The sequence below is a fragment of the Vicugna pacos genome, chromosome 8, assembly GCF_048564905.1.
Source record: "Vicugna pacos chromosome 8, VicPac4, whole genome shotgun sequence".
Taxonomy (NCBI): domain Eukaryota; kingdom Metazoa; phylum Chordata; class Mammalia; order Artiodactyla; family Camelidae; genus Vicugna; species Vicugna pacos.
In genome coordinates, this window is record NC_132994.1 from 60,552,284 (window position 1) to 60,577,427 (window position 25,144).

Genomic DNA, 25,144 nt, shown 5'->3' on the forward strand with positions numbered 1-25,144 from the left:
TCTTTATTCTGACCAGTGTTACTAAAAGTATCTGTCAGACTGTTACTAATTTCTCCTCCCATTCCCCTGCCTCTTTACTGTAGGAAGGAATGGATTCTCTTATTAGGAACCAGAGCCTTTTTCTTTTTTTCTGAATTTTCAATGAGTTTTTAGCACTAGAAGTGCTGTCAGCAGCTTGGTTTGTCCATCATTAATTTTTTTAATGGAATAGAGTATGTAGTATAATTCTGGTATTTAATGCTTTCTGCTTGCTTCCAAAACGTGCTGTTTTCAAATGTGTTGAATGAGATTCTTGGTGGTAAACAAGAACATAAATTGAAATGTTGTCTTAAAACAAAAACAGTAAAGCACGGGGAAAAGATTCAGCAGAGTCCAGGATGAGCAAATGAGGGAGAAAAATGAATGAAAAGATCCAAATTATATACAAACATTATTTTCTCAGATATAATCATATGCCTTATGTGTCAGTTACATACTCTACAAACAAAATAAATGAATGAATGAACAAATAAATGAATACAAGGAGCCTGGCTGTCAACTTCCTGTGACTAGTGGTGCTCCCATTACCCGCAGTGGGTTAGTTAGAATGAATCCTGCCAATTAACTTGTAAGTGAAGTCGTTGAATGTTCTGCACAGTGATGTGAAATGTGAGGAGGGAGAAATTCCTTTTACTTCTTTGAGCTATGGAGTCTGCATAAGGTTAGAAATATAACCTTTCCTAAGTTGTTCCCTTACCAGTGATGTTATTTACATGATAATTATAAGAGTTTAGAAGCAATTGTGATATTAAACAAAAATAGCTTCTTTCAATATATGAATTCTTAAGAAAACCTAAACATTCCAAGAGTTCCAAATGAGAGCACTTTATTTCCTTTATGAAAGCTTAGTTGAAATAAGAGGTACCTCTTTCCTGGTGTTCATTTACAAGGTCTAAAATATTGATAGAGAAATTAAGATCAGAAAAAAATAGTAAATTATTTAGAATATTGTTACGAATCGATCATAAGTGTGTGAAAAACTTATAATTGTTCAGAAATACTTTAATTGAAGCAATGTCCCAAACTGGTAGAACTCTAATTTCAGTGACGAATCAGTATGTATGTCATAACAAATTGTACCCTTTTCAACAAATCACTGCCAGAAGTCCTTTCCTTTACTATTTGGCCACAATTCAGTTTCTCAAATGTATGGACCTAATCTTTTACTTCTGAGCCTTCATAAATAGTATTCCTTCTGACTATGTAGAATTTTCTTTTTAGGAGTATCTTATCTAATCCCTTCCCCTGCAGAATCAGATATTACTTCTAGAAAGCCCATCTGACTGCTTCCTTCTTGGGAAGACATCTGGCCTAGGAGCTTCTCTGCTCATGTGGTACCCTTTCCCACCCTGTCATCTTCATCCTGATTAGCTTCTCATTTGGGTTTCTCTCTTTCTTTTCTTTCTTTCCTTCCTTCCTTCCTCCCTTCCTTCCTTCCTTCCTTCCTTCCTTCCTTCCTTCCCTCCTTCCCTCCTTCCTTCCTTTCTTTCTTCCTTCCTTCCTTCCTTCCTTTCTTTCTTTCTTTCTTTCTTTCTTTCTTTCTTTCTTTCTTTCTTTCTTTCTTTCTTTCTTTTTCTCTTTTCTTTTCTTTTCTTTTCTTTTCTTTTCTTTTCTTTTCTTTTCTTTTCTTTTCTTTTCTTTTCTTTTCTCCTTCTTTTTCAAATGGAGGTACTGGGAATTGAACCAAGTACCTAGTGCATGCTTAGCACATGTTCTACCAGCTGAACTATAACCCCACCCCCCTGATTAGTTTCTGAATTAGTTCAAAATAAAACCCTGTAAGTAATGCTTGATTGCTCATTTTTCACCTGTCTTATGTGCCATCCCTGTTCGGTCCACATCAGCAAGCACATTGGTCTGTCTCCAAAGCGTATTCTCAATCAGATCATTTCTCTCCATCTTCAGTGGTAATCAGTCAAAGCCATACCATTTTAAGGGACAAATGTGGTAGCCATTTCAGTGTTCTTTTTGCTTCTATTATTTTTCCCCTGCAGTCTGATCGGCAGCCTCAGTGATCTTTTAGCAACATAAATCAAGTCATGTCAGTTCTCTGCTTGAAACACTCTAAAGGCTTCCATTACACTTAGAATAAAATTCAAACCCTTCAACCTACCCTGCCAGGTCCTTCATGATCAGGCTTCCATTTGTCTTTCCGGCCTTAGTATTTAAAAAAAAAAAATCACTCCTGTTCCCCTGGCCCACTACTCCTAAGCCACACTGACCCCTTTTCCTGCACACATCAAACTCATTCCTACCACAAGACCTTTGCACCACTGTCCCTTTATCCGGAAGCAGTTTTCGCTGATCTCCACTTGGTAATTCCTCATTAGTAGTAGCATGGGGCCCTAAGGAGGTACACTTTTTATCCTGTGTTTAACTCAGTTACTCTAAACTAGACAAGTGTGGGGTATACAGCATATGGGGGTGAGATCTTGAACCACTGAAGAAATTATTGATTCTGAATTGTTAATTCTCACAATTAACTATAATTTGCACTGTGGCTTAAGAACTACTTAATAAAGCGGGGCTTGGGGCTGGGTTTTGAAGAGAACTTATTAGATATCTTCAAATAATAGAAATGAGTCATGCAGATGAGAGGGAATAACCGTTAGCAAATCTCTTTGGACTAAGCCACACACCATAGTGATTTGTAGCAGTCAGCACTGTGATGCTAATCATTATTGTGAACCAGTTATATCTGTTTATTATTCAGTCATGGATCAATGGTTGCTTTGGAATTCTCATTTTCTCTAACAGATTTTCCTTTGATAGCCTTTTTATTTTTAAGATTTGAAAATTTGAGGTGAATTTCACATATAAAATTGACAAAGTGAGCATCTTTGATAGACTTTAAACTCTGATTTTCATCCATACTACTACAGTTACTTAGCATTTTCTGAAAAGACCCAGAATGTTTTTCCAATGTGTGAAAAGAATTCTTTCGTTTCCCCACATCATATGCCCACTGGCTCATTGGATGGGCTCTCTGAAATCTACGCCAGTTCTGCTCTGGTGAATTGCGAGCCTGCGTTGCTTGTGCCAGGTTCTACTCCCACGCAGGTGGGCTTCGGCACCGCCAACCTGCCATGGCACTCTACCACCTGGTGAAGAAATCTGTCAGGAGTATGAGAAGATGGTTTGTGGCTTCTGTTGACTATTCCTTTGCCTTTGAATCTGTGAACTGAAATCCACTATTGAATAAAGCACCATGAATTCAATTCCTACGCTGCATTATTGATTTTCAAGCAGAACTAGTGCCATAATGGTGTTGTTCTGTTGGTTGCATTCAGGGTCAGAAGGAATGATCTCTTAAGAAATCAGAGGGCAGTTTTTGTTGATATTCGACAGGAATGTGTTCAGTCTTCCATCTGGCCACAAGTTTTAAGTTGTTAATGATTTAATACAAGGTTTGGATGAATTAGATCCACTACATCCTTAACTCTGACGAATAGAAAGAGAAGCATTCTCTAAGATGCAGATAATATGTTTAATAAGAGAAACTAAGAATATTTTAAATCACCCATTGGCCCAGCTTCCCAATCCTTGCCATCAATTCATTATTCTGAAACCGTCATTGTAATTTCACTTGATATTCCTTGTATTTAAACTAGTATGATTGGAAATCTGAAAAAAGAATATTGTACCAATTTGGTACCCAGGTTTGTATTTGGCAACTAATTCCTCCTAACAGCATCAGGAAGACACATGTCTTAAACTAGACCTGCTGAAGCTGTTTGTGAAAGCCAAGGCCATGAGGGTTGGGTTATCTTCCAGTTTAAAGTCACTGTGACCATGCTTTGTGGATGAACTGCAAGAATTTGATTGCCCTTGGGTTTGCATTAGAGTGAACTTATTAGCCCCTGTGCTTCTTCAGGTCATCTCCAAAGTTGAGTTGGACTCTCTTTAGAAATATGTCCTTTTTATTTGGCTCCTTATAAATGTCCGTCAGCCCTGCTCTACACGGCCAGGTTGTTGAAGCACAGTGCACTTTGCATTTTAGAAGCTACACAGATAGAGTTACTGTTCTACTGAAGAGTATTCTTGCAGGGAGCATTATCTCAAATTTAATGCCACCCACTCAGAGCTTGCCTGAGAATTTAGGGAGGATTACCAGAAATATGCAGTCTGGCCATTCCTCCAGATCATCAAAATCTATCCCCAGGTTTAGCAGTCCATTGGGAGATCCCTTACTTGACTGTATCGTGTTGGTTCTCTAAAAGCTTGCTTTGATTAAATTGCACCTTGGTGTTGTAAGAAGAGAATATATATGAGTGTTAATGCACTTAAATTGTAATTCAGAAGATGGATTTTTTTTTTTTGCAAACTAAATGAAAAGGTGTAGCAACCATTCAGAGAAGTCATCTGTCACTATTTGAAAGTTATAATTAGGATAATCATTTTTAATGTCACTGTCACACTTTGGAAAAGAAAAGCACTGGGACATACATCTGAGGTTCTCCGCCTCCTCTGTAATGTCATACTACTTCAGAATTTGGAAATCTATTTGGCTGACTATTTTTTTCAAATTTTTAAATTTTACTAATTATTTCATTGTTAATACTGCTGGGCACAGTGTCTTCTTGTGTACGATATTCCTTAATAAATATTTCTTCAATTTGTATGAGTACTCCGCTACAAACCAATCTTCAATTTGAATTTATACTTCTGTGTATCAATTAGGTAAGTAGAAAATGCAGGAAATTAAAAACCGTATTTTATTTATTTTTATTTTTATTGAAGTATAGTCCATTTACAATGTTGTGTTAATTTTTGGTGTACAGCTTCGTGATTCATTTATGCATATATATATATATATTCTTTTCATATTATTTTTCATTGTATGCCACTACAAGCTACTGAATGTAGTTCCCTGTGCAGTAACTGCATTTTAGTTACAGACTAAAAAAACTGAGTTGAGTTTCAAAATCCATTTTCTTCAAATAATTTTAGTATTCAGTAGTTAACTATGAAGGAGAGGTTATAGCTCAATTGGTAGAGTGCATGCTTAACATGCATGAGGTCCTGGGTTCAATCCCCAGTACCTCCATCAAATAAATAAATAAACCTAATTACCTACCCCCCCAAATTTTTTTTAAATATACAAAAATAATTAACCATGAAATTAAAAGAAAGAACGCCATTTCAATTTTATTTATCTGTCCAGCTTTTCATTCATTTGACAGATATTTTCTTTTGTGCTTACTATGTGCCTAGCACTATGAAAACCTTGGTTCAGTTTTTTGTGGGTCATAATGAACTTTTGGAGATTAAAATACTTTACGTTTACGTGCTTTTAAAGAGCCACGCGTGATACTGTATCACCAGACACAGTAATAACAGCCCCAAAGTCAGGATGCACCAAATGTACTTTATTTATACTCAAAGATTTAATATGGCGTTTTTAGATGTAATATTTAATAAGCTTCATGTTTCATCAGATATTATGTTTTTTCAAGAAGAACCTTTTTCAAGGTGAGAATTAAATTGACCATGTGTGATTCTTGATGAAATTAAACTATTTAGTCTTTCAAAACTACACCTTTTCATTTTGACACTTAGCAAATAACCCATTATATTAGATTTAATGGCTTTGTAATCAGAGTAAGTTTAAAGTCATAAATGACTCTCTCAAAGTCTTAGTAGCATATTACGAATTTGCTGTCTGTGTGACTGAATGAGGAGCACAGCAAATTCATACCAACTTGGTCAATGTACACGTTTTATCATTGTGCCAATAGACTGGTCGGCTTCAATATAAATTTTCTCAATCAATAAGTAGAAGTATGACCACAATTTTGTATTCATTAGTCAAGTCCAGCTGCTTTTTAAGCCATTAGGAATGTTGGCACTTAGGCAGTGCTTTCTACTTTCAGTGATGCCATTATCATTTGAGAACTCTGCCTATCAATTTGGCCAGTGTAGAAATGCAACCCATTATGGGATGAAGTGGAATAACTACTTAATGAGGCAGAATACTGCTTTACAATCTCTTAAACCAGGATATGGAAGAAGTCCAGTCTACCCTTAAAGAACGTTTTGGTGTCTGCATGGAAAAAGGTGTTAATGTGCCTTGTGAAATTTCTCAAGAAGAACACAGTGATGAATACATTTCTTGTTCTACAAGATTTATTTTCTGGACAGTTCCTTTAATGTATGTGAAGTTGCCCTGGAATTTGGTTGAGCTTGCCAATCTAGCAAAAACATAAAGTGTCCTACCTCTACGACTTGTAGCACATAATCTGGAGAAGACAGTTAGGCTCGCTCACTCCACGAGATAGAAGAGAATCTACGTGACCTCTTAAATCTCTCCCAGTTCTGAGAGTGTGATTTTGTGAATTAATGTTTGTATTACAATTGAGTTAGAAATCAGGAAGCAGTTTAAAACCATGTGGGTGATTAAATGCTAGACCACCCAGAAAGGACATTTGGTGTCTCCAAAAAGTCTTTAAACCTGGAATAGCTCACTACATACATTGTTCAAGTGTAGACTTCCCTTGGGCCAGAGTTCTGAGCCTGGTGTCCTGTATGCCTATATGAATGTGTCTGTCTGTCTTTCTCCTTTTTCCCGAGGATGCAAAAGGAGTATAATATCTTGTTATCATTAGTTTACTTTTGTTGCCTTCTGTGTATACTGAGCCTGGCTTATTTGGGGTTAGCTTGTGATTTTAATGAGAGCATAACACATTGTGATGGCCGTGATTGCAGAATGGAAAATGTCACCACTACGTGCCAGTTCATTTAAATCATTTTTAAGTACCCACCTGTGCTGCTAAACTCTCCATTCGAATGTTACTGGCTAATGTGTGTTTGCTCCAATTTCAGTTCCTTTAACTCTTATAGTAGGAAAATTAATCTGGGTGTGTGTGCTATTGCCCTTTTAGCTTCTGTTCTTGTTGTAATAAAGGCACCATCTGCTTAGCTGGTAGACATACAGCCATTTCTTATTTTAAAAAGCAACTTGAAAAAGCATAGTTTGTAAAGGAGAAGAACCATGGCACTTTAAAATGTAGTATTTGGGAGATAGTCAGTTTCTGCTGTCGATGTGCTGAGTTGTAATGAATGAGAGATAGCATCCAAAACAGAACCTTTTTTAAGCTGCTTTTATCCACCCATTGTGCATCTCTGGTTCTGTGTTTCATGAAAATCTGCCTTCTCCGGTAAGAGGCTTGGTGAGGTGGGGACACACAGCTCTGGGGATTTACCTATCTCACACAGATGCTGCAGTCTTTTCTTTTAATCCTTCTGCCCTGTTGGTGACATTACCATGAGAATGAGGAGAGGGTAAGGGATTCACACAGAGTGAAATGGCAGTTTTGAGGTCTGAAACAATGGAGGAAGAAGGGAGAGGAGAGGAGTAGAAAAGAATTCTAACTGGCATGCGGGGGAGGGTACAGCTCAAGTGGTAGAGCCCATGCTTAACATGCCGAGGTCCTGGGTTCAATCCTCAGTACCTCCTCCAAACCAAAAAATAAATAAGTAAACCTAATTCCCTTCCCCCCTTCAAGAAAAAAAATTGTGACTGGAGTCAGGAAGTGAGTTTGAGGTCTGGGATTCCCCCTTGTCTCTGTCCAGAGTAATGGGGGGCGGGCATGCATGTGGAGACCCTTGTATAGTAAGGGCAGCGCTGGTGCACTATAATTTGTGCCGGCTTTTCAGTACATAGCTTAGAGTATGGCTCTAAGGGCATCCTGGACTTTGGGCAAATTAGCCAACCTCTCTGGGCCTCAGTCTCTTCATCTGTAAAATGAGGTAGTAATAGTGGTGCTTACCTCTTTGGGTTGTTGTGAGGATTAAATGAGCTTTTATAGATAAAGTACTTATAATATAGATAATGTACCTAGAAAATGCTTATTTAATTGTAGTATACTTATTTAATAAATTATTAGTAGTAGAAGTGGGAATAGCCATTTGAATTCCATTTTGGAAAGAAATATTTTATCACTCATGTGAACAGACCATCAAACTCTTCATGGGTCTTCAAAGAAACCGTGCACCTTCCTGACTTTGTGCCTCTCCTTTTGCCTGGAACACCTGCCTTCTGGAAAACACTTACTGATCCTTCTGGGCTCATCGCAGATGCCACCTTCTCCGGGAACTCTGAATGCCTTCAGGCAGGACTAGTTTACCTCTCCCTGGGACTCCTGTGGCACTTGCAAAGTTAATATCTTTAACACGGCACTTTTTATAATGAGATTACCTTCTTACATTTGTGTATTCCCTCCTTGCTGGCAAATGCAGAATCTTACAATCTCAATAACAGCAAGTGCAGTCTGTGTATATGAAGCAGGTGGATGTCAGGGACACCTGATGAGGAAGGGTACAGGATTCACCTGGCGTTCACAGGTAAAATTCTCTTCGCACGTGAGTCATTTTGAGACTGAAATATCTGCTTCATTTCCTAGGAAAGCTCAAGGGAACTGGTAAGCTGATCTGGGTGGTTACAGAAAAGAAATGTTTATTTTCTTTCTTCCTCCTTTTCTCCTTTTCCATCTTCTTCTCTTCTCCCCCTTTCTCCTCTTCCTCCTCCACCCCTGCTCCTTTTGGGGGAGGTATAGTTAGTTTATTTAAATCTCCTATTTATTTTTGCTCATCCGTTCAGAGATTTACTTAATCTTGGTATAAATAGATGTTCATTTTATTTATCAAGTATTTTAATCACATTTTTCATGAAAGTTTAATTAATAATGAGTTGAATGTTTTCTGTTTATAAACTACTGACATACAAGATTCACCTCCCCTCAGTGTTTTATCTTACAACGGGTGGTGTTCTATAACTGAGAAAAAATAGTACCATTGTGACACCAAATTTAAGAATAATAGCCATATACAAATTTGTGGACCAGTTGACAAGAAATAGATACTGGCTTATTGTTCTTAAATGGATTAATAGTGTATGTTGTGTTCTGATATCTCTAACAGGTATATTAGGAACTATCTGTACTGTAATGCTGTGTCATCTAATCCAAGGGAAATAAAGCGTGAACATTTATAGGATTTTATTTGGAAATGGATCTTCTATGTATGTTTCCTCACAAAGAGGAAGCTTCACTCTAGAAAACAGGAAAGGATTGTAGAAACTCCCATCTGCTTTGGAAAGTGACTTCTGCTCTTATGTCAGGACAGTGATTGTTGCAGGTGGTATCTATTTCATTCTGAATCACAGTTGTGTAAAAATTAGAGAAAACTACTTAATATAAGAGTGAGCTTATTAGCAACTTTGTAGATACTAGTATAACAGTAGTGCTGGTAAGGTATGGAGCACCAAGTAAAAGTCATCCCTTGGTACCCATGGGGGACTGGTTCCAGCCCCCCACCCCACCTGGGGATACAAACTCCAAAAATGCTCAAGTCCCTTATATAAAATGACTTACAGTATTTGCTTTAACCTATGGACATCCTCCTGTTGTATTTTAAATCATCTCTAGATTAATTATAATACCTAATACACTGTAAATCATTGTAGATACAATATGAATGCTATGTAAATAATTGCTGGGTATGTGGCAAATTCAAATTTTGCTTTTAGGAACTTTCTGGAATTTTTTTTCCAAATATTTTTGGATCCCTGGTTGGTTGAATCAGCAGATGCAGAACCTGTGGATATGGAGGGCTGACTGTGTGAGAGGCATTGAAAAGAATTGCCATGGCAGTGTTCCTAATCAGCCAGGTTTCTTCCAGAAAATTACAAAAGAATCTCTCATATAAACTTATTTTCTTACTAGCTGTATTTTATCACCCAAAGGAGTGGCTCTGTCGATTTGAGGACTGAACACAGTATGGGTTTTGACTTTGCTAGCTGCATGAGTTAAGTCATTAAGTTCTTTGACTTTCAGTTTCTTCATCCATAAGATGAGAAAGGTTGAAAGAATTGATTTGGCACTACATTTTATCAATCTGAATAGAAACAGTAGTAACATCAGTAAAGCTTGAGCCTACGAAGTCATTATTTCAATCATTTAAGGAACTTAAATATAAAATGTACCTTTGAAATTCTTTGCGAAGTGTTGTATTTATATTTCACTCATAGATGGAAATAGATCCCATTTAGAACACTGGGGAAGGTTTCTTTTAATTTCATTACAACACACAGAATTTAGTGAAGAAAAAGGATAGCCCCCTTTGGGATAGATTACCATGTCAGCTGTTTGAAATTCTTGGTGTAAAAGGTCCTAGCGCCCTGCGAGCTGTGGAAACAGGAAATGTATTTCAGTAATCCCAATTCATTCTTTGCTTTGCCAGTGTTTTACAGATTTCAAGACTTTTTTTTTCTTTTTTAAATGAATATTTATGGAATTTGTTTCCTTCATTCAACAATAGGTTATAGCACACATCTTGGGGAAATTATCGTGCATTGTTGGGGGAAAGAAAGATATAAAGATGAAAGATATATGATGCCTTTAAAAAAACGCGAACTTTGGAAGGCAGATAAAACTACATTACTATAGCAATAAAAGAAAACAAGTAGAATGAAGCTATTATTGAAAGAGAGGCACAAAGCTTTGTAGTAATTCAGACCTGGGAGACATTACTTCTAGTTGGGAAAACTGGCAAACTGGTGAGTGTGTCTCAAGGTGAGAATGGAGGAAAGGGCATTGTGGGCCAAAGGGAGAGTTTCAGAAGTAGTTTAGGAAGGGAATTAAGCCAGTGTCACCAAGCAGTACCTATTAAAAGGAGAAAGGTAGAATTAGGTCAGATTATAGAGAATTTGGACTTCCTGTCAAAAATTTTGAACTTGCTGCTTTCTAAATTCGAGGATGTTATTAAATGTTTTTGAGCAGGGGAGTGCATCACTATGCTTTAGAAAGATTAATCTGGCCACAGTGTATGACACAGAAGGGTAACCGGTGAAAGGAAGTGGGAGAACCAGGCATGGTGACATGATCAATACTTTAAGCAAGAGTCAATAAACAGCCAAAAATTAGAAATATCGAGGAAAATCAACAAGAAATAGTTGATTTGGGCGGTTAGAATTGGTTGAAAATATCTGGTTATCAGGGGTGTATGAGACAGGGCAAGAGCAGGGTTGGAGGTGCTTCCCGAGACTTCAGCGTGGAGGACCAGAAGGCATGGTTGGGAGGACCATTACCAGAAAGACTGAAGTGAGGCCAAGGTTGGCTGGGGCTGGGCAGAGGGGGCAGTGGGAAAGGATAAGGAGGTAGGTTTTAAACTCATTGAGATTTTGACATATATGTCAGCTTTTCAGCTGGAAATGTCCAGCAGGCTGCTGACAATACTGTACTAAGCTGATGTAGAAAGTCAGATCTTCAGGAGAGCATTTGCATAGATAGCCCTAGGAACTTAGATTGAAAGTCAGTGCTTGATGAGGCAGTGCATTCCGATATTTTTTTGGCAGTGAACGTAAACCAAAAAGCCATGAATAGACTGAGGGAGTAACAGGGCTGAGAGATTTCTTTTTAGGAAGGTAAGGCAGCTGTGTTTCCACTCAGAGAGGAAAAAGCCAGTAGTGAGGACAAAACGAAAGATACAAGAGGGAAATAATGCTTCTGAAGTTCCGTTTCAGTTACCAGAGCACTGGTGAAAACAGAAATTAAGGGGCTCAGCGTCTAGGAAGGCTGAAGTACTGGACTGATGATGAAGGCCTAAAGAAAGCGTTAGGATTTGTACCCAGTTTGACTGTATGCGTGGAAGAATTGGTGACATGCTACTAAAAAGAAACTAATGGATGTAACTGAGCCTGAGCACACAAGCAAACTGAGTTTCAAATTCAGAGCAGACAAAGTAAACTTCCGTGATACTAGGTCGATGAATTAATACTGGACAGATTTCTTACAGAAAATTCTCTTCTACCTTCATCAGATATTTCAGATACCCGTATAGGCTACCTGGCATATGAAAAGCTACATACTCACACAATTCTGAGTTGTATTTTTATGGTGTATGCTTTCTTTGGAGAAATTTGATAGGATCATCTGTTGGTAAGGTGTTTATTTGTATATTTAGCTCCTGTGTATATTTGATACCTGTGACTTATCGACTCTGTTAGTTTTCAGAATTAAAAACTTGCACTTTGCTAGGAAAGCATTTTGTCTATTTTTGGTTTGTAAATAATACCTGACATAAAATCACTACCATTAGAATTCACTTAGATTTTTCAAAGGAGGTGGTTTGAAAAGCTTGAGGATTCAAGTAAAAAAAAAAATTGGTATGCTTTGTTCAGTGAAAAGCTACAAATTTATGAGGAAATGTAATAAAAATGCTTATGAGTTGATTTGGTCTGAATATTTTCCCTAGCACGCTTTATCCATCTATTACTTATCAGAATCAGTAAATGATTTCTCTGCAGCAGTTGAATATACTTCATCTTCCTTTTATGCATGCATGTATGACAAAAATGATTGGCAAACATTGAAGGATGCTAAATTATTTTGAAAATATAAACAAAATTGGAGATTTGTAAATCCTAGTTCTGGAACTGACATGGGGAAAAAAATCAGTTCCCAGCCCAAAATCTTTCTTTTGACATTGGGCTGAGTAAATAATTTTCTTTTCAAACAGTATTTCTGTAGCTGTGTCACAGATATTAAGGCCTAAAAGTGACCAATAAATAATTTATTTTCATTGCCTCAAACTTTTAAAGAAAGCAAGTGTGGATTTTGAAGGTTATTGATTCAAGTAAGTGTAGATAAGCAACAGGGATTTACTGTATAGCACAGGGAACTATACTCAGTATCTTGTAATGACTTATAACGGGATATAACCTGCCAAAAAAGCAAAAACGGATCACTATGCTGTACACCTGAAACTAACACAATATTGTAAATCAACTATACTTCAACAACAAAATATATATATGTTAAGTGATGGGTGTTTATTTAGAGAATTCATGAGAACCCTGATTTTCATGCTTAAACCAGTCTCCCTATAACCTCTCACCTTTTCCATTTGTTTTCCATGATATTACAAAAGTTATTTGAATAAATCTGAAAAACTCTTGCTTATGCGTCAGTAAGAAACAGTCCATTATTCTTAGCATGGCTTTCAGAAACACCTTCAGATTTTCTGTTCACAAAGTGAACTCTCTCTTGTAACTCTAAGCCTCCTACTAGGTTAAGGACCATGTAAGTCCCTCAAAGAATGGCCCACCTCAAACATGTCATCTGCTCTCTTTCTGCAATTCTACTCCACCTTCAAGACACAACCGTGGGGCTGTATTTTGAGATGCCTCATTTCTATTAGTTCAAAACAGTTTCTCTTGGAAAACTGGTAGTTGTGGTAACAATGGACTTGTACATCACAGCAGCTGTTTGGAAGTGAGCAGATGTTCCCCCGCTCTATTTCTCCATCATATTTTTAAACTACACTGCAGACGTCTCCATGTAATCACGGTGCTCCTCGTCTGAGCCGAGACGGCTACTCCTTTAGGCTTGACATGGTTTAGATATTTGAAAGGTAATTCCACCTATAAGAGCACTTCAGAATTTAATGTTATCGGTGTTATTTTGGGTGTATTGCACACCTGCTAATGTAGAATGGAGATTTGGGGAAATGGAAGACAATTTAAAAATTTTTAGAGCATTCAAAAATGGCATCTGGGGATTACTACATTTATATATTACGGGAAGGAGTAACATTCATAAAGAACTTGGTCTTGTTCGTTTTTATGATCTTCAGGGTGCTTATACATAACAGGTTATTAATAAATGTTTATTGAATAGTACTGAACTGTTTATTTGTCATGCATATATCTAAGTCATTCTGCACACCATTAATACCGTTTCCTCTGGTGTCTTGAGAATATGGCTCGGATACAGTATTTATCTACCTGACTCTCTGTCCTCTGCTCCAGTCGTCACCCTTCCTGGACCCTCACTCACCTCCCCATCTTTTACAACAAGCATCCTAAGAAAACCGATCAGGTGTCTTTTGATCTGAGTGAGAAAAGAGAAGAAGAGAAGACACTTTAACTACTTCAATTTTGGTTCTCTTGCCCCTTCATCCACGTAGTTATATTAGCAGTGATGTCTCCTGACGCTGATTAAAATGTAGCAGAGACTGTCAGATGAGCTACACCAGATATCCTCAGCCCTCTTCTGTGGCTGAACCTGATGACTGACACCCTCCTAGGATGAGACCAGAGGGCATGTTTTTTGAGATTGCTTTACTAGAAGTGAAAACAAAAGTGTGTATGTGCGTTTATAACTCTGAAAGATGTCCCCGGACTGTTCCTGAGTAACATCCTGTCTGGAATTCACTCATTTCACCTGGCAAACCGCAGCTATGCTGGTCCTTGGACATTTTACCCACACAACTCATATTCCAAATGTTGAAGCAAAGAGAGGAAGCTTGTAAAGAAATTTCACTTTACAGAACTTGTGAAATATTCATGGTTCATGATTCGTCATTCTTTAAATTTCAGAAACGACTGGGTACTTTGTGGGAACAAATAATTAAGGAAAAAAAGGTGTTTTCATGGAAAGGAGGAGCAAGCAGAACAGAGAGCTTGGCATATGTATTGGAAAATCATGGTAATTTAGAAGGTAATCAAAGACGTTGAGAGCAGTGCTTGTCATGATTTCAAGGAAGTGCATTTTCTTTCGTTTTGTCTCTTGTGGATCGGTTCTCCTCCATTTGGCTTCTCCTACTTCTTCTTTGCGAGGGCTTTGAGCTCCATCTTTTTTCCTTTCCTCTTTTATAAAAAAAGCCTTTTGTTTAAAATTATATTCCAGTTGACGTTGGGAAGGCAATAATGTCTTCTACTTCACTCTGGCATACTAATGCTTTGAAAAGAAAGAAGAAGGAAGGAAAAGAATTTAGAAGGAACAAAAGCTGAATTTTCCATGGTGAAGTAATCCTGAAGTTTTCTGAGTAATCCTGGAGGACTGACATTCAGATGTTAAGGAAAAAGTCTTTCAGACGCCTTGGCTTCTGAGGGAACTGAAGAGGCCCCAGGGTACATCAGAGTGTAAAGAAATTTATTAGAACCCACATCTCTGTAAGCTTTCTGTATTCCATGAGGATCATCTAGCCTTCAGAGTATCTTGAGAATGTTGTAAATGAGAAAACTCAATTTCTTCTCAACTCAGTCCTATTAGGAAACAACTGAAGTCTCAGCTGCTCTGAAGGATACAAAAATGAATCACCTTTTTTTTTAATTTGGTTTTTTGGTTATTCATATTGTCTGTATTCTGCATGACAGCTGTATGCAATGGTTAAAGAAATCTTTCCTAAATATACTGAAACTGAAAAGAAAATTGGGTTGAGGAACTTTTATGGATATAGTTACAGTCTCAGTAAGAGATAGACATCTCTCCAAATGTAAGATCTAGGAAGTACAATTATCCCTAGGTGTGTGCAGGGATGGGTTCCAGGACCTTCTGCAAACACCGAAACTCAAGGATGCTGACACATAAAATAGCGTAGTATTTGCTTATGACCTATGCACATCCTCCCGTGTACATTAAATCATCTCTAGATTACTTATAATACCTAATACAATGCAAATGCTATGTAAATAGTGGCTGGCACACAGCTAATTTATATTTTGCTTTGTGGAGCTTTCTGGAGGTTTTTTTGGTGGTATTTTTGATTTGAGGTTAGTTGAATTGAGGATGTAGAACCTGCAGACACAGAGGGCCAGCTGTGATAGAAACTTATAGACAGATTAAGGTATGCTTTGTACCTTATCTACTTTTTCCTGGGAAATTCCCAGAAATACGAGGAATGAAGTAATAGCAAGCATGGCTTCCATGTCCTCAGACCTTTATATGGTTTTTCTCAACAGCAGAGATAGGCAATTTTGTAAAATATTGTTTTCAGTGTTGCACCATGGAAACTTGGCTGCTAATATTTAGCCTTACATGTTTATTTTTATCCTGTGATAATAATGAAGACCATACTAATGGTTAATTTTCACAAATGTTTGAGATGCTGTGTAAGAGTATACATCATTTTATATTCTAGATGTTTTACCTTTTTACAGTATGCTTTTAAGCATCCAATACACGGCATAATTTAGTACTTTTCCAATACTTCATTGCATATTTGCAGTGAGGCATTTAACAAAATGAATTGGGAGTGTGTGTTTATAATTCTTTCTCCCATTCAGCCAGGAATTGTATTTCTTAAAGAATGAAACTTGAAGTATAACCTGCTGCTTCTCCATTTTGGCCACAAAAATATTTTTTTCCTCAGGTGTGGTATTGAATTAACATAATGAGGACATTAATTATCTCAGTGAACACACAGTTTCTTTCAGATAGTCAGCAGAATGACCATCAAAAGGAAAAGCCATACCATGTAATGTGCTGTGCTGCACGAACACTCTGCTGAGTGTTATTTGAAGAATTGACTGGATATTTTTAGTGATCTGTTAGGATAATTTTCATTCTTTTTCTTCCCTTCAGTGTGATACATTCTTTCCAAATGATTTTATTCAATCCCAGGAAACTGAAAATAAATGCCAAAAAAATCTTATTTTGCTCTTTGTCAGGAAATGTTTCATCAATACTTGACTGTCTTGTAAATCTCACTTCTTGTCTGTATAGTATCTGCTTAGGAGGTGGAATTTTCTGGGGTTCGATGAGTAGTGATGGGTGTTCCTTTATCCATAGACGTCCAGCTACACAGCTGAGCGGAGGTTCAAGCTGGCTCTCCGATCAGACTGCCCATGGGAATTCCTATTGTGCAGCCACATTCAGGCCAACCATAGGCTCTTGCTGTGGTATCCCAGGTCCGAGCTAGTGCGTGGAGCACAAGGAGGCTAAATCCAGTCCTGAGATTGGTGGATGTGCAGACTTCCCAGTGGTCATGAACTCTGGATTTTAGAGCCCCTCAGTAGGGTAAATAGGTCACAAGAACTAGGGTTTAGAAAAACCCTGACAGCTCAAGTGCCAGAAAGAATCTTGCATTGAGGAATTTGGGCATAGACATCTTGTTACCACTTGGGAGCCTGATAACAAGCACCTGTCAGTTTCCGACTGTCCCCTGTGGGAGTCTGTCGGTCGCCCGCGGTTAGCATTGCCATGGGGGTCAGCACCAGACGACTTTACAGTAATTCTCCACAGATTCGTAACTGGGATGGTTTAGATTCTTCCTTGGCTCAGGAATAGGGTTTCTAAGGTTGAGATCAGTGCAGACAGTGGGGGAGGGGCTCATTTGTTAATATGTTTTTTTAACCACTTTATTGAGATATAATCCACATACCATGTAACTTCGCTTCTGAAATTGTGCAATTCAGTGGTCTTTAGTATATTCACAGAGTTGCACATCCTTCGCCACAGTCTAGTTTAGAACATTTTTATCACCCTCAAAGGAAATCCCATACCCATTTGCCCGTATTTCCTAATTCCCACATTCCACCAGCCCCTGCAGCCTCAAATATACTTTCCATTTCAATAGATCTGCCATTCTGCGTATTTCATATGAATGGAATCATATAGTTTGCGGTCCTTTGAGACTGGCTTTTTTTTTTCACTAAGATCATGTTTTCAAAAATTATCCATGGTGTAGCTTGTATCAATATTTCCTTTTTTTAATATAATTTTTATTTTGTATTTTTTTTGAGAGGGGAGGTAAATAGGTTTATTCGTGTGTATATTTATTTTTAGGAGATTGAACCCAGAACCTTGTGCATGCTAATAAGCATGCGCTCTACCACTTGAGCTACACCTTCCCCACCAAGTATTTCTTTTCTTTTAATTGCTGAGTAATATTCCATTGTATGGATATACCACATTTTATTTATTAATTCATCAGCTGGATGTTTGCATTATTCCCTCCCTTTTTTGGCTAGTAGGAAAAATGCTGCTATGAAGCTTCCTGCACAAGTTTTAGTGTGGACATATGTTTTAATTTATCTTGAGTATTCCCCCTAAGAGTAGAATTGCTAGGCTAGTTTATATGTTTTTAAATTTTTGTGTCTATTTGGGACCATTATCAGCTAGTGTGAAATGTTTTATCAACAACGTAAAACCTCCAGTTTGTGGTTGCCACTGAGAATCTTTTTATATTTTCCTCTTAGTACAATCATGTTTTCTGATTTGATAGTCCTCTCACTATTATTAATAGCTAGGCCCTCTTTTCTATCCGAATTATTAAAATATTTAAGCCTAGTTCTCAATTTCTTTAGCTGGTAAACTCTTAGACAATTATTTTGTTACTTTTTTATAAGAAAGTGATGGATTGTGGCACCATGCAGGGATGCTTGCTTATAATTTGATTGGATGAATTTTAAGTATCTTAAAAATGATAATATATGTATGACAGAATTTTTTGAATTAAAAACTCTAAGATATAGTATGTTGCAAGTTGTTAATAAGTAGTTCCCTTGCATTAAAATGCAAACTCTCATGATTTGATTTGTGACTTTATTATGCTTGTAATGAGATTTCATTCTTAGCTGGATTCTCCAGCAAAGTTTTCCTTTAATGAGGAAGATAATAAAGATAGACTAGAGCAGCAGAAACACTCTTTTCTTCATTTTCCTGACATTTTCATCGTCATCTTTATAGTTTACTCCAGTGCCATAACTTGGGATTATAGTTGTTTACAGGATAGAATTTTACGTATTTGGATTTTTATTTGCTTCTTGTGAGTCATTCTGAAAACAACTCTTCCTTGTTTTTTTCTCTTTATTCATTCTCTCCCTGTCTCTCCCCCTCTCACTCCATCTCTCGGTGATCTTGTGAAAGAACATGACTGGATTTCTGCTTTGAGCTATCTTTAAATTTGATTCCACATTATAATACAATAACAGTGAGGGTTTTTTATGGTAACTGTTTTGTAATGGTCATGCTTTTTTTTTTTTAAAGATTGAGACTTTTTTTTAATTCTCTTTTAAAAAAATTTTTGCAAAGGGAGGTAATTATGTTTGTTTGCTTACTTGTATTTTTTAAGAGAGGTACTGGGGATTAAATCCAGGACCTCATGCATGCTGGGCATGCGCTCTACCACTGAACTATACCCTCCCCCAATGCTTTTTTCAAAAATCATATTATTATGTTCAGAGTCTAAAGCAGTCATTTGGCCCTTAGGTTTTACTGCCATCCATTATCTTCTTTATTACTTTACATATATTTATATTAGATTTTGAAATTATAAAATCATGTTTCTTTTAAGAAAAATATGAATATAGTAGTATATAAATATTACAAAGTGAGATATCTCTCACACTATGATTCTTTACCTCCCGAGTACCAGAACTCAGTTTTGTATGTGGCCTTCCAGAAAATTTTAATATATATACATACACTTATATTCACATACATTTTTTTAAAAAAGAAATGATATTATTCTGTGCATTACATATGCTTCAGCATCTTGCCGTTTTTTACCTCTACCTTTGTGTCATTCGGGAGTGATAAAACTAATTTCTGCTTTTCTGTTTGCTTTGACAGCCAGGGAGCTCTGGACTCATTTAGAATTGCCAGGAGCCCTATGTTCAATTACAATTGCCTATTATAGCCCCCACTTTCTGGTTTAATTTGTCCTCTCTTCTTAAAATCTTTTTTGGGGGGCAGTTATTATGTCCTCTCTACATGAGCCATTTAAACAATTTTAGTATATCAGGGAATTGAATAATTATAATGAATACGAGAGATCTCTTTGACCTTAAGCACCAGATATTGTTAGATGCTATTCTGTATAATTTTAGTACTTGGGAAGCTCTACACAGCAAGATAATACCTAGGAAATTGCTTTTTCAGTATACTAGTTGGTGCTGAAATACTCTAAGTGGTTAATGTAGTTTACAAACTCAGGAAAGCTTTTCATCAAATGAGAAACACTATTTAAAAACAATTAAAAAAGGACTAATTTTCTAGTTGAAATATTTTACACAATTTTAAAGTACAGGGCAGTTTTTTAAAGGCAGTGACCATTTCATCCTTAAGCTCTTGTGCATCTGCCATCATCCTTGTTGATACAGTTACACTGTTTTTATTCTTTGGCAGTGTATTTACATAGAAACTATATTCCATGGGTTTCTGTTGTTCTCTGAGTCTGCAGTGTTTTATTTTGAATGTGGTAGTTATTGATTTTATTACGCTTGGGACTGCTTATCTCTGGACCCTACGTGCTTCCCTTAAACGTGGATTCACAGGTGGTAAATCACTAGAATTTTTGCTGAACAGTGAAAGAAGTCATCTCACATAGGTCTGTCCTTGTTTGCCTTTGCACATAGAATTTCTCAGTAGCATAATATCCATTTTCTTCACAAGAAGATTAGGTCTAGGATGTATCTGTTTGAGAAATTAGATTAGAATTGATTTTCAGTGAATCAGAGTTACCAATTAGTGCTCTGGATTAACTATGGTATTAAAATTATTTTTAGAAGTTGTATGTGTGGATTATTTGTTTTCTTTTTCTTGTATGTTGGAATGCCCACGGACTAAATTGTGGCCCTGGGTTTTGACCTTTTTCTAGACAGCAATGAGATGAACCAGTCAATCAATCAATCACAAGCAAGGGACTCGAATGCTAGGATTCATTATTTAATTAAAAGAACTAGAACTAGAATTACTGTTCATACATTCTTGCGTCTGGTTAACTCAGCCAGCTATATTTTTCAGTGTTTTATGGATCAGTCAGGATAAGCTCTTTTGTAACATCCATTCATTCATCATTTCTTTTATAGTCAAACATGTTGAAAGAGTTTCTCTACTCAAATTGTCTTGACATCCTCACTTCTCATTTGCCCTCAATATAATGCAATCTAGCTTTTGCTTCAACTACAGCATTACCCTTGCCGGGATCATCAGTGACTTGACTACTTACATCTTCCCAAGTCTTACCCAATTTTATCTTTCTGTACCATTTTACACCGACAATATTCTCCAAGTGTTCTCATCTCTTGGTATACCACATACTCTCAGTTTTATTGCTGTAGTTGGCAGTCTCTTCCTTTTATTCTTTGTTGGCTTTCTTTCCTTAGTTCAATATTTAGCTAATTTTCCAGAGTTCTGTCCTCAAACCTATTTTGTTTTCACTCGACACACTATTTCCTGGCCTCTGTAACCATCTGTTTGATGATGACTCCCAAATCCTTATGTCCAGCCCTGTCTTTCTCAAACTCTGAATTCATACATCTGACTTCTTACTGAATATTTGAGTTGGTTATCTCACAGACCCTTTAAAGCCCAAATCCCTGTCTCTTACTGTGTTCTCTTGTTTGTCTAATCTTGCCCACGTTCCCAAGACAAAAATTTAGGCATCCTTCTTGAGTACTTTCTCTCCGTCATTTGCCACAACCAGGCAATCAGATATCAAATCCCATTGATTCTCACTTTTTTTTCTTGTCTTAATTCTTTCACAGTGACTATTTCTTGAATCATGAGGCCAAATAAACAGAAAAGCTGACAGGTGTTGTGTTAGGGATGTCTGTGGGAAGCTGCTATGGGCGTTGCTACATGGGGGAAGGGGGCACTTAAGCAAGCCTTGAGATGTCAAAGCAGACTTTTTAGAAGTGAACATCTGTAGATAATTCTGAAGAATGTTCTGTCATTGTCCTGGCCAAAGGGGCATGAGACATTATCAGGGGACATAGAGAGAGGGGCTATTCCTTGGGAAGGCTCCAGCATGTGCAAGAAACTGTGTGGGCAACATTAAGATAAAGCTATAAAATCTAACACTAAAAATGGAGTTTGGTTGACATAACATTGTAAAATGACTATAACTCAATAAAAAATGTTAAAAAAAAAGTAGAGTTTGGGAAAAATGGTTTAGCAAAGAAAGTATTTTAGGCTAAAAAAATGAGAAAACTCAGAGAATCATGATCATTACATTCAGAGAGAGGAAGGATCACCTTTTGAAATGTGAGTTTGTTCTGTGATATCAGTGGAAGGGGAAGGTAATACATATCACGAAGGCACCTTTTCCCACCTTAATGTAAAGAAGAAATTTTGGAATCTGATGCATTGGAAGGCAATTCTTCATTGTATCAAACATTCATGTAGAAACTGGCAAATACTTATTTGTATTTTTTAGGTGGAATCATTTTATTGATTATTGTGATCATACTACTATTAATGTAATGATGGTGGATCATTGTATTAGTTGAATCATTATATAAAAGTAGATTAGAGAGATTTCTAAAGCTCACCCTAAATATCCTTTATGATAATACTAAAGAACCTCAAAAATGTTGTAGTTTACTGTTAAGCTTGGAAGTATTTGCAAGAATAGACTACTTAATAGGCAAAGTCTAAATTCCCTTTTACATCTATTTTCTGAACAGGTATCGTAAATAAATTTTCTATGTTTATTCTCTACCAAGATTATTAGCGTACAATTTCCTGAGACATTGCCAGGAAAAGAATGTCTTACTTTATTTTTATATTTTTTAAAGAGCATCTTGCAACATCCAGATTTGAGGCAGGGAGACATATAATCATAAGCAGTTTATATTTATTTGTTCAAAGCTCTAGTCTCATGAAAATTGCTATATGAATACTTGTTTTAACAACTGTTATTATTAGGGGTTTATATGAAAGTCTGCCAACATGGTCCCAATATTTATGTTATAGATCAAAATGTTTTGAAAAGAGCTGATTCTCAACTGTGATCTTTCTTGTTTTTGAAATCCAAAATGTACTGGGGTTATTTTCATTTAATGCAGTTGAAATAGTTTGTATTACTGGTCTTGTTTCCTTCTTTTATTTAAAGATCAGAAGTTCCTGGATGAAGAACTTATACTTCAGACTAATTATTATTATTTCAGACTAATCAGTAAATTGTTTTCTGAATCAGAGAATTGTTTTCTGAAACAGAGGAGGGTGAATTAATAGAAATTACACTCTTAAATGTTAGTATCCTAGTGATGCTAACATCTTCTCACCAATGATAGTAACATTATTGAAATTATTCTTTGGCCCTAAGGTAGAGTCTGGATATCATGCTTATATTAAATGATACAACAAAATACTAATTTTAGAGTTTGAGTTTGTCTTACGCTTTTAGTAAATTCAACTGAGCAGAACTTAGTTCTTAAAGAAAAAATACTCAAGGCCTGAACAATATTTCCATGAATAAGGTAATTTGTGATTGGTCCATTTTGTGCTTTTAGATACACAGAAATCTTATTGCTCAAGAATCTTGACATAGGCAGTGCAGGTGTTTACATGAATATAAAATTAGCCACTATATTTAGCTGTAATTAGAATCTAGTATGGCATGTAAAACCTGTTTGTCTTTAACTGGAACTATTCCAAGTTAATGAGGTCTCAAACAAGGCACAGAGTATACGTTCCTTTTTGAGAAGATGGTATTTTCTTAATGAGTGTCTGTGTGTGGGTTAGCCAATTTTGACTTCGTTAAAAACCTGCAAAAGCATGATCTGAACTTCTTTTTTTTTTTTAATTTTTATTATGGCTAACGTTCCTTTAAGTTTATATTCTTGGTACCGATACCCTGTGTTATGAGCCAGGAAATTTCACAGGTGTGGACTTAATTTGTAGTGTGGGTCCATAGCGTTTGTACATACTGTATAAAGCTTCAGTTTTTTTCCCCTTAGTTGGCCTAGTCATGGTTAGGTCTTCTTTCTAGTCATCTCTCTTTAATTTCCCACTAATCCGACATCATTTTCACCATAATCAGTTTCTTTTTTTTCATGCAGTCTTTTGTTTCTCTAACCCTAATCCCAAGAGGCAAAATTAATACAGCTTGAGGAATTTGGGAGGGACGTTTTCAAATTTCTGCATTCTGTGTTTGATTTCTTCCCTCTCAGGCAAGTTGCACTATGGATGGCTCAATTCCAGTTGTTTTAGGAAGTAGTGACAGGAGGTCAGTTTAGAGATAAAATGTCCCAAATGTCCTACATCTGCCCACTTCCTCCAGCCTCTCAAGGATAATCCCCTCTATAACTTCCCCAACATTTTCTTATCTTTTTAACTGGAAATGTTTTCTTTGTTTTGGGAAAACTTAAAAAGCACTGACATGATATCCCTCAGCCATGAAAGAGGAGATCTTTTGCTAATAGGGCAGGTGTTTTATTCTGAGTGCAGAGAGTAGTCACCCCTAGAATTAGGGGAATAAATATTGGTATGATTTTATTATACTGGCTTCCCTGCATTGATTATATTTATAATATGCAATATATTATGGGATATGCTGCTTAAATAGATGTTCTACAATTGACAGTTTTGACCCTGAGCTTAATGTAATACTTTTTTGCTCCTTCTGAATTTGCATAAACAAACTGTTAATTTTCCCATGGAGTCTATCAGAACTCAGTGCACTTTCTTTTGCTCTTGCTTCCATCCAACATAATTAGAAAAAAGGATAGTACATTGTCCTGGAAAATTTGTTGATGTATGGAGTAAAGTATAAGACAAAAGTTAAAGGTATTGTGTCATCAAAGACTCTTGTCTCTCTCAAAGAATGATGAGGTCTAGAAAGTAAAATGAGTGGTCACCATTTTAGAATTAGGGAAAGTTTCATGGAAGAAATGGGGAGGGGGCTTTAAAGGTGGAAGTTTACATTTTGATTTATCAGAGAGAACTAAAAATGATGTATTTTATGGGAACTACAAATACCCAGGGTCTAGGTTCAAGTCAAAGTATTGCATGCAGGAAAAACAGGAAGAAAAGGAGTTTAACTTTGTCTAGCAAAGAGTAGGTTGGATAGATAGTTTTGATGGAAATATGCAAGTTTCTGTTTATTTTATAAATCACTGGGTTTTGTTAAATATTTATGTTAGTTTTGTTGAAGCTGTCCTGAGACTGGATCAGAAATTGTACTGCTGTATTCTACACACGCACACGTACGCCTTTCAGATCGATGTTTTGCATGTACAGTTGAGTTCCTGGTATCTGCGGCTAGCCATATTTGTGGTTTAGTTATTTTCATCATTTTCCTGAGAAGGGAAAAAAATCATTGGGAAATTTTTCTTCTTAATATTGTGTCACATATGACTCTGATTCAGTTTTCCATTTGCAAAAGAGGGATATATGTGAATAAAAGCATAGCTCCAAATTTGCTGAAGCAAATCAATACCGTGTAGGAAAAGCAAAACTCTATAGAAACTTGTACAAATCTTAGTGTTTATTGAGTAAAGATTCCTAATCTTCAACCTTGTCAAATGACAAAAATAATACAGTTTAGTAATGAGTGTTATGTCCTTTATTCAAGGGAACAGTCCGTGGACTCGGGG

The 25,144-nt window shown here is 36.6% G+C and overlaps 1 protein-coding gene and 1 non-coding gene across 11 annotated transcripts in view; both read left to right on the plus strand.

Moving 5' to 3' along the window:
- Positions 1 to 25,144, plus strand: part of UTRN (utrophin) — a 448,326-nt gene that overhangs the window by 255,976 nt on the left and 167,206 nt on the right. The window lies entirely within an intron of this gene.
- Positions 5,013 to 5,086, plus strand: TRNAV-AAC (transfer RNA valine (anticodon AAC)). Its single transcript has one exon. It is a non-coding gene; the product is annotated as a tRNA-Val (tRNA).